The sequence below is a fragment of the Octopus bimaculoides genome, chromosome 20, assembly GCF_001194135.2.
Source record: "Octopus bimaculoides isolate UCB-OBI-ISO-001 chromosome 20, ASM119413v2, whole genome shotgun sequence".
NCBI lineage: Eukaryota > Metazoa > Mollusca > Cephalopoda > Octopoda > Octopodidae > Octopus > Octopus bimaculoides.
Genome location: NC_069000.1, coordinates 41,129,992 through 41,140,239, shown reverse-complemented (window position 1 = coordinate 41,140,239; position 10,248 = coordinate 41,129,992).

The following is a 10,248-nucleotide window of genomic DNA, read 5'->3' as shown; positions in this document are numbered from 1 at the left end:
ATTTTTTATGTTTATTTTTGTTTTGATTAGTAGCGGGGAATAGTTTTGCGTTTGTTGGTGTTATTTTAGCTTTTCTTTCTTGCTATGTAAATTAAGTTGCTTTGTTAGGTGATAACGTGTTTCGTAGTTGTTGAATTATACAAAAATGTGTTGAGTTAGTCGTATTCTTAAACTTAAAATGTTTTGCGTATAATTTAGGTTGTATTCAACAGATCTATTTTGAAATTGGTGCGTTGTTTATTCTCGGTCACTTTAACCCATATAATACCTTGTGTTCTACTTAGATTTGATAACTTCTCTCTTACGTCTGTATCAGCCTAATTTTATTCTTTCTGCGTAAGCACATCACACGTACTCATGATGTGTATCACTTTCCAGCTGTTTCTCACATAACCTACATGTATTTGCTTCATCTGGGTTATGCATATTCTTCAACGATTTGTGCTTAGTGCTTGATCCTGAACAGCTACAAACTTCTTGTCTCTATCTTACTATCACCTTTTAGCTTCCATGAAGATTCTGCTTTTACTTCTTTTGTTTGTCTTTCGAATTGACCGTGTTATTCCAGACCCTCCTTTCTGCTCAGTTTCTCAGCTAGCAACCTCTGTTTGTAATTTTATTTACTTTCAATAATGTCAATGTACATAACTTTGCTTTTGGTAACACACCTTAAGAGTCCTTGTCTACTATTGGCCAAATACAAATCTACTGACCAGTATTTCCTAGTCACACAATCTTTCAAAAATCGTTCTTCTACGTTCTTGGGTGCAATGCGCTATTGTCAACTATTTTCTTTGGCGTTAACCTATCCAACTGTATGTGTTTTGGTCCAATTCAAAATATCCGCACTATTTCTAATAACCCGCACGGCTCAGTTTTTCGTTGTAGTAATCGAGTTCTTCCAATTCAATTTAGTTTTTAGTAGCAACTCTAAATTGTTTGAATAGAATTCTTTCATATTACTTTTCATCTTCTCACTTAGTACTTTGTCCAGTTCCAAAATTCCCAGATATTTGTACCCTTTATTCTGACGGTGACCAATTGACTCGCCATCAAGTAACTCTTTCTCACTACCATACATACGCCTCCATCTCTTCCATAGTTAGGGTAGTGCACTTTGCAATACCAAACTTCATCCCAATTTCTTTACAGCACCAGTAAACAGTTCTGATCAGTGGACCAATCTGTAATTCATCCTTGCCAAAGAGCTCTAGATGATCCGTGAAAAGTAAACGATCGATCTTAGTCACTCTGTTTTCAATCTTATAGCCAATACCTGTCTCCCGCAAGATCATCGGAAATAGTAACAGGATTACAAAGAACAATAGCAAATATGAATCATCTTCGAAAATTACTCTTCTTATATCTGCCGCACCTAGGTGTTTATTTCTTACATACAGTTTTGTCTTCCACAGGAGCATGCTAGATGCGATTTCTTTAATAACGCAATCGACCATTCCAAGCATTCACAAATATTTCACGAATGTAGGACCATGTCAAAGGCTTTCGTAAAGTCTATCCAAGCAATTCATAAATTCTTTGGGCGTTTATTTTCAGCCATTCGCGATCGTCTTTTCAATAGCAAAGATGTAGAACCTTTCTACATCCCTTTTGCTTGATTTCGAAGCATTTGAAGCATGTAAACATATACTATTGCAGTAAAGATGTATGTCAACAACTTCCATTGTAAATTCAAGCACGCAATCGACCTGCAATTTCCATGTAACAGACCCTTCATTTCACTCTTCATTATCAAGATTCACTTAGTCACTACTCCAAGACTCGTTTGATACGAGCTTTCGGGAAACAAGAGATACTTGATCATGTATAAGTCGCATGTGTGCGAATCTGTATGATACAATATCTTTAAATTACATTTCTGATAACATTCCGTTCTCATTTTCTTTCCATTTTCCCTAGGTTGCTTGTTGCATTGTTATTGACTGGCATAGCTGTCATTCTTCAAGGTAAATAATATTTCATTCATTAAAACTTCAGTCATTTGTTTGATCTACATTTTTATTGTGTAATTACAGGGGACATATGGCCCAAGCTATAGATCTTTGAACTAACGAGTGAAGGGGAAAAAAATGAAAAATCTTACCACTTGCATATTTTCAGTACTTAGCAAATCACCCTCAAACCACAGTCTATGTTCTTAAGAGTAGGAGACATAATAATGTTTTCGACCCACAATGCTTAAGAAGTGAGGAAGGTCTTTTTTTTTCATCAAAGAGCGCGCGAAAGAAAGAAAGAAAGAGAGAGAGAGAGAAAGAGGAGGATAAAAGTGAGAGGAAGAGAAAAGAAAGAAATGGACTAATGAGCAGTATATTGGTGTCAAATTTTGGCACAACAATTTCGAGGGAGAGGGCAAGTCGATTACATCGGCCTCAGGGTTCAACTAGCACTTATTTTATCGAACAAAGTCGGTCTCGCTGGAATTTGAACGTAAAGACAAACGCAATATTGCTAATCATTTTGCCTGTAGTGCTAGCGACGTTGACAGCTTGCCACCTTAATGAGTAGTAACATACGAGTGAAATTAATTGAATTTGTATGTATCGAAATGAAAATTGACCAAGGTTCTTCTATTTGCAATGGAATATTTTTCAGCAGAATTCATTATGCTGTGTTTATCTAAATTAATATTTTCAAAATATAATTGAATAATACAATTTTACGTTTTATAAAACCAATGTTTTTTTTTAATCAACAATTAAAAAAATAATAATGTTTGTACTTTTTCCTTTCCTTCATTTCGACTGGTATTGCAGATTGCCTTGTAAGCAGGTAAATGGATCAAATACTTCTACATTCATATGTATGCTTTTGCATGCTTTCTTAAGAGTTCTAAATGTAACGTTAAGTTGATGAAGTGTTATAATTTTACATACAATAAGTTTACTAAACCATAGCTATCGCACAGCTATACGTTTGTATAACGGCAATATTATATTGTATTCTACTCTAGGCACAAGGCCCGAAATTTTGGGGAGGGGGACATTCGATTAGATCGACCCCAGTATGCAAGTGGTACTTAATTTATCAACCCTCGAAAAGATGAAAGGCAAAGTCGACCTCGGCGGAATTTAAACTCAGAACGTAAAGACAGACCAAATACTGCTGAGCATTTTGCCCAGCGTGTTAACGTTTCTGCCAGCTAGCCGCCTTTATATTGTATGGATATTGAAGGTCAAAAAACAACTACGTCCCCTGAATGAAACAAAAATAAAAGATGAATGCTCGGGAGTAATAGGGTTCCTTAATCAGGACTGACCTTGTAACTAAATTCCTTAAAAAGGTTATTTTGCCACTGTTGGAACGCTTTTCTTCATACTTTGGCTAATTATCTCATTCAATGCATTAAGATATCTTTCAAATATTTTAGGGGCAACTCAATTCTTAATACTTTTTGAAATATAGTTACCCAATTACATAACTGTTGCTTTATACGTTCCTGATGCGATAACTTCAGGAATTGAGTAATTTTGGTTTCTGACAGTAATTCCAATACATTATATATATTTGTCTTTTGTCACTTGTATACATTATTCGGAGTTGTGGAGGCGCAATGGCCCAGTGGTTCGGGCAGCGGACTCGCGGTCATAGGATCGCGATTTCGATTCCTAGACCGGGCGTTGTGATTGTTTATTGAGCGAAAACGCCTAAAGCTCCACGAGGCTCCGGCAGGGGATGGTGGCGAACCCTGCTGTACTCTTTCACCACAACTTTCTCTCACTCTTTCTTCCTGTTTCTGTTGTGCCTGTAATTCAAAGGGTTAGCCTTGTCACACTGTGTCACGCTGAATCTCCGCGAGAACTACGTTAAGGGTACACGTGTCTGTGGAGTGCTCAGCCACTTGCACGTTAATTTTATGAGCAGGCTGTTCCGTTGATCGGATCAACTGGAACCATCGACGTCGTGAGCGACGGAGTGCCAACAACAACAACATTATTCGGAGGAAGGATTCAAAGACTCTTCTGCATATATTTTAGCTAACGCTTCCGGAGGCATCAAACAGTAGAGACGTAATGCCGAAAGCTGTTTCCAGTTTTTAAACCATCCGTCTCTATAGTTTGTCGATGAGGTCTTAGCAATAAATCAACAAACAGTTCTAGTGTCACTGTCACTTTCAGGTCTCTCCTAGTAAATGTCATTGAGCGCGCGCGCGTGTGTGGATACATGTATACGTGTGACTAACATATTTCTGAATGAGTCGGCAGCAAATAATAATAATGGTTTCAAATTTTGGTACAAGGCCAGCAATTTTAGAGGATGGGATAAGTCTGTAATATTGATCCAAGTACTTAAAAACAGCAACAACAACAGCGCCATCATCAACAATAATAGCTTCACATTTTGGAACAACGTTAACAATTTCTGGGAAAAGGCTAAGTCAATTACATCGACCCTTGTCCTCAACTGGTACTTATTTTATCAACCGCGAAAAGATGGAAGGCTAAGTTGACCTCAGCGGAATTTGAACATAAAAGAGCCGGAAGAAATACCACTAAATATTTTGCCTGATCTGCTAACGATTCTGCTAGCTTGCCGATGGAAATAGATAAACTGATGGAAAAAGAAATGACAGAAAAATTTAAAGTGGAGTACTTGCATAGACTGAGACTAATCCTTAAATCGAAATTAAATGGACGGAATAAGATCGAAGCTATCAACATCTGGGCGGTTTCACTCCTTAGATATGGAACAGGGGTTATCGCATGGACAGTAGACGAACTAAACAGCTTAGACAGAAAGACAAGGAAGTTACTAACTAAATATGGGACAATCTACTCAAAAAGTGACACAGTCAGTCTGTATGTTCCAACAAAAAGAGGGAGAAGAGGACTTATTGGATGCGAACACAGCATTAGAGCAGAAGAAAACATCATAGCATGGTATGTAAAAAATGCCGCAGAACCGCTACTATTAGAAGTAAGAAGGTCAGTATTGTGTAGGATGAAAGATTGCAAAGATAAAGCACTGTACAAGAAATTGAAAACGAATGGAACTGAAAATAGATGGGTAAATAAAAGAATACATGGTCAATTTCATAGGGATGTTGAAGATAAGAGAGACAGAGAAAAAAGGATGGCTGTAGATGACTAAAAGTTATTTAAAACCGGAAACGGAGGATCTAATCTGTGCTAAGAACTAATCTGTGCAAGCACTAAGAATAAACTACATAAAATACAGAATAGACAACAGAGCAGAAAGTGATAAGTGCAGAATCTGTGGACAAAATGGTGAAACTGTATGGCATATTACCAGCCAATGTAGGCCACTAGCCCAGAAGGAATATAAGAGACGCTACCACAATATAGCCAGGTTTGTCCATTGGACACTTTGCAACAAGTATGGACTTGACAGAGCAAAAGATTGGTACGACCACAAACCTGAAGGCATCGTCGAAAATAGAAATGCAAAGATCTTATGGGATATTATGATTCAGTGCGACCTTGAGATAGAGAATAGGAAGCCAGACAAAATCTTAATTGAGAAAGAAAACAAGCTATGCTGGATCATAAACATAGCATGCCCAGCTGACAACAAGGTATGCGATAAGGAAGAAAGAAAAGTCGAGAGATATGACAGGTTAGCTTGGGAAGTTAAGCAGTTATGGTCGATGAAAAAGGTGGTAGTAGTACCAATAATTGTCGGAGCTCTGAGAACAGTGAGCAAAAATCTCAAGAAGTACGTGGAACAAATAGGGGCTGCAATAAGGGTGGAGCACTTGCAGAAAACAGCACTGCTTGGAACCGCTCGAATATTCCGGAAGGTGCTCGAAAAATAAGAGGTGTTACCTTAGTTCACTGTAGTACATCTCCAGCGTTAGAAGCTGTGCAAAGGCAATAATAATAATAATAATAATAATAATAATAATAATAATAATAATAATAATAATAATGATAATAATAATACCGAGAGCACTATACATGCAGCCGAAGACCAAGCTTTGGCCAAGAGTTAGAAGGTCAGCCTTAGGAATGAGCAAGTGTCTCCGCTGTGCCGCATCTTTAACAGAGTTGACGAAACCATTGCCCATATCACGAACGAATGCCCTAGCCTTGTCTCAAACCACTACAATTTCTGGCAACACGATCAGGTAGCGAAAGGGCTACATTGAAAATTGCGGAAAGTGGGGGCTAGAGGGAAGCAGGACGTGGAATGAAAACCGTAGAGAGTGACGGAGTCGGAGACAAGCAAAATCCTCTTGGATTTAACAGTCCAAACAGATCAGGTGCTAGAACCTAGTGGTGGCGGACATGGTGCACCAGATATGCTATGTAGTTGATGTTGCATGCCCCTCTCACCCACGAATAGTCAAGACGAAAGGCGGAAAGATCGATTGATACAACCCTCTTAAGTACGAAATAGTCTGGCTATGGGAAATGAAGCTGGTGGAGAGAGTGCGAACTAAAAATGATATGGATGTGTCATAAATACATGAATTTGATATACAAACCACCCTAGCAATATATTTTTCTTTTTCTTTTATTTTCTTCTCTATTTTTCATCTGCAGTAGCTGCATTTTTACCGCTAATACATATTGCCCGACAATTAACTACTATCAAGCGGACGGACAATGTAATAATACATATTGCCCGACAATTAACTACTATCAAGCGGACGGACAATGTAATAATGTAGCTTCGAAATACGCTGGTAGTGCATCTTCACCTTTGAGTCGATACATGACATATCTGGCAACAGGTACGTATGAGAATGCTTTGCAATTTTCCGACACACACACACACACACACACACACACACACACACACACACACACACACACACACACACACACACACACACACACACACACACACACACGGCGAGCTGGCAGAAACGTTAGCACACCGGGCGAAATGCTTAGCGGTATTTCGTCTGCCGCTACGTTCTGAGTTCAAATTCCGCCGAGGTCGACTGTGCCTTTCATCATTTTGGGGTCGATTAAATAAGTACCAGTTACGCACTGGGATCGATATAATCGACTTAATCCGTTTGTTTGTCCTTGTTTGTCCCCTCTGTGTGTAGCCCCTTGTGGGCAGTAAAGAAATCACACACACACACACACACACACACAGACACACACACACGCACGCACACATACAAACATACGCAATATCATTTCATTCATTTACTTTTGTTTGTTCTCCATTTGAAGCAATGCATCGGTCCAGATGCATTTTCCACTGATCGAAGCAGTGCTAGAACTCTTGCGAAGTAATGCCTTTTAATAACTCCGTAGTTTTTTTTTCTTCCACTCGTATAAATCTGCAAAACGTTTTCTTTGAAGGACTTTTCTTCATTCAGGGGGAAAACAAGTCGCAGGGAGCAAGGTCGGGTGAATAAGGAGGGTGGGTAAGCGGGATCTTGCCATTTTTGGTTAAAAACTATCTGTGTGCGCAGATGTATTGTCGTGAAAGAAAACCACTACTCTCCACTTTGTCACATAGAATAAGTTCGCGCATACAAATATACTGGAATAAACAGAAAAGCATATATAGTTGCTAGTATATTGATTTTAATGTAACTATCGTATACTTCTTTTCCTTAGGTGGAACTGGTGCGCTTCCATATAAGAATTTGTTCGGTCAAGTTCTCCCACCTCCCAGAAAAGTAAGTATGGATTTGTTCCCCTGTCAAGATGCCACGGTATCAGATGCAACTCATCTTTTTACAATTTTTGGAAATCTCCTCATGTTTGATTTGTTTCTCACTGAAAAAGGAAGTACAGGTAAGTAAATCAAAATAATATTCTTTCTGGAAATTATTTCTATTTCGTGTTTCTATTTGTTTTTCTCTCGTTCTTTCTACTTCTCTTTTTTAAGCTCTAACACTCTTTGTACGCAGACAAACATATACTACACACACACACACACACACACACACACACACACACTCTCTCTCTCTCTCTCTCAGACACACACAAATACAGACACACAATGCAGTTGTATAAAGTAGAATAAATAAATTTTAATATCTCGTGTATCTCAGTTTCACATAACTTATGCCAATGTTCATATTTGGAAAGCCATGGAAGTTGCAACTTCCCGTATATATATCTATTTTCAAAAATTAGTATGTATGCATATATATGTATATATATACATATATACATATATGTATATATATGCATATATATATATGTATACGTATGTATATATATGTATATATATGCATATGTATATATATATATATATATATATATATATATATATATGTATATATATAATAAAGGTTATGAAGGGTAATGGAGTCAACCATACCCGAATGATACAGGTAATACCGAGTGAGTGCTGTATACCGACTACTTTTGCCCCAGATGTGGTTGCAACATGAATGGGGAATATAACATGGGTCGTGTATTAGCGTGTGTATATATAAAAAGAATGAGATAAAGAGACCAATGGCATAAATAAATTTATATTTTATGTAGAATGTCTTTCAGCTGTTTCAGAGAAAATTCAATATATAGTTCCATTCCAAAAGTAAATATCCATATATAGAATCCGTACTCCAAGTACTTTTTCTTCTTTGTTTCTTCTTCTCCTCATCGCTCTCATTTCTTACTGCAAATCTCATCATACAGAAATAATAATCCTTATCTCCTACTATTACCGTCTCCGATGAAGGGATACATTGAAATTTCCTTGAAACAGCTGTAAGACATTCTACATAAAATATAAATTTATTTATGACATTGGTCTCTTTATCTCATTCTTTTTATATATACACGATTAGGTGAAAAGCGCTTTATTTAATATGTGACATTAATTTAATATGTGACATTAATAAAAATCTGTAAATGTATAAACATCCAGATTTCTGAGTACCTTAATTTATATATATATATATATATATATATATATATACAGATACACACATACATACATGTATATATACACGTATATATATGAGTATATATGTATATGTGTATATATATATATAAATCTATATATGCGTATATGTATATATGTGTATATATGTATATATGTGTTTATAGGTTGGACCTTTCACTACTTTGGGAATGTTGCAAACGTCGTCTCATGTGGAACAAGACCCCCTTGGAATCTTGTTCCTTTGTGTGTTGACCTTGTACTCTGAGACATATTTCTAGCATATGGTTTGCATAACAGACATGAAATGTCAAGTCATTTAGAATATTTAATAAGAGTAAGATGAATTCGAAGTTTTATAGCTGTTTCTGAGCTTTCCCAAATGATAAGCTAATATGTCCCTACACTGGGTATACCGTCATCAGAGACAAGGTGAGTATGTATCGAGTCTGCTATAGATTTTAAACAGAGATATTCTGTACATTTAAACTCATTTAAATATAAGGAGCAATGCAAATCCACCGTCTGATAAATAATAAAATACCTTATAGGATATCCTAGGCCATAATCGATTCTGGAGTCCTATACCAAGGCAAGCACTCCACGCGTGGACTCTACCTGAAAGAAGCCCTCAAAATATTAATTCATAATTCGCCACAATTACTCATAAACAACACTAAGCGTTCTCTACATGTAAGCATAAATTCTATCACACCTTTAGATTCTTCCGTCGGTCCAAACGCAAGCGAAATCAACACACATAAGACTTGCCTATATGTATCCACGGTCGCAACAGTATAGTACATATTTTTCTTTTCTTTTCTATAAACATAAGTATCTAGCTAGCTGCAATAATTTCTTTTAATTTATAATTTTCAGTTTTATTTTAAATCTATAACCTTTTTAAGTTCAATTTTTATTCTTTAATTTTTATCCTTTACCCATTTAATTGCATTTTATCTTATATATACTTCCTTAGGCTAGACTATAAAACCCCATTAACCATTGAACTAAATTCTCTTTCTGACTACACCGAACCGAAAGTTCACTTATTTAATTAATGGACATAAATACCTTACCCCTCCACTTTACCAAAACCTTAACGTCTGACCGCTCACCCCTAATCGACCCTTACGAAGAACAATAGTGACACCTTATCTTTACTTTTCATTTTTTGATTTTATTTTACTTTCGCTCTTATTCATTCTTTCCCACACCTATTCCATTTCTTTCTTTTCTCTCTCTCCTCTCTCATCCTTTCACTCACAACTCATACCAGTCTATCATAATGCCTGTCTATATATATAACTATAGTCTGTCTATAGCACTTACTCAGCATTACCTGACACCTTTGGGTCTTATTAACACGATTACGTCTCATAACCTATATATATATATATATAT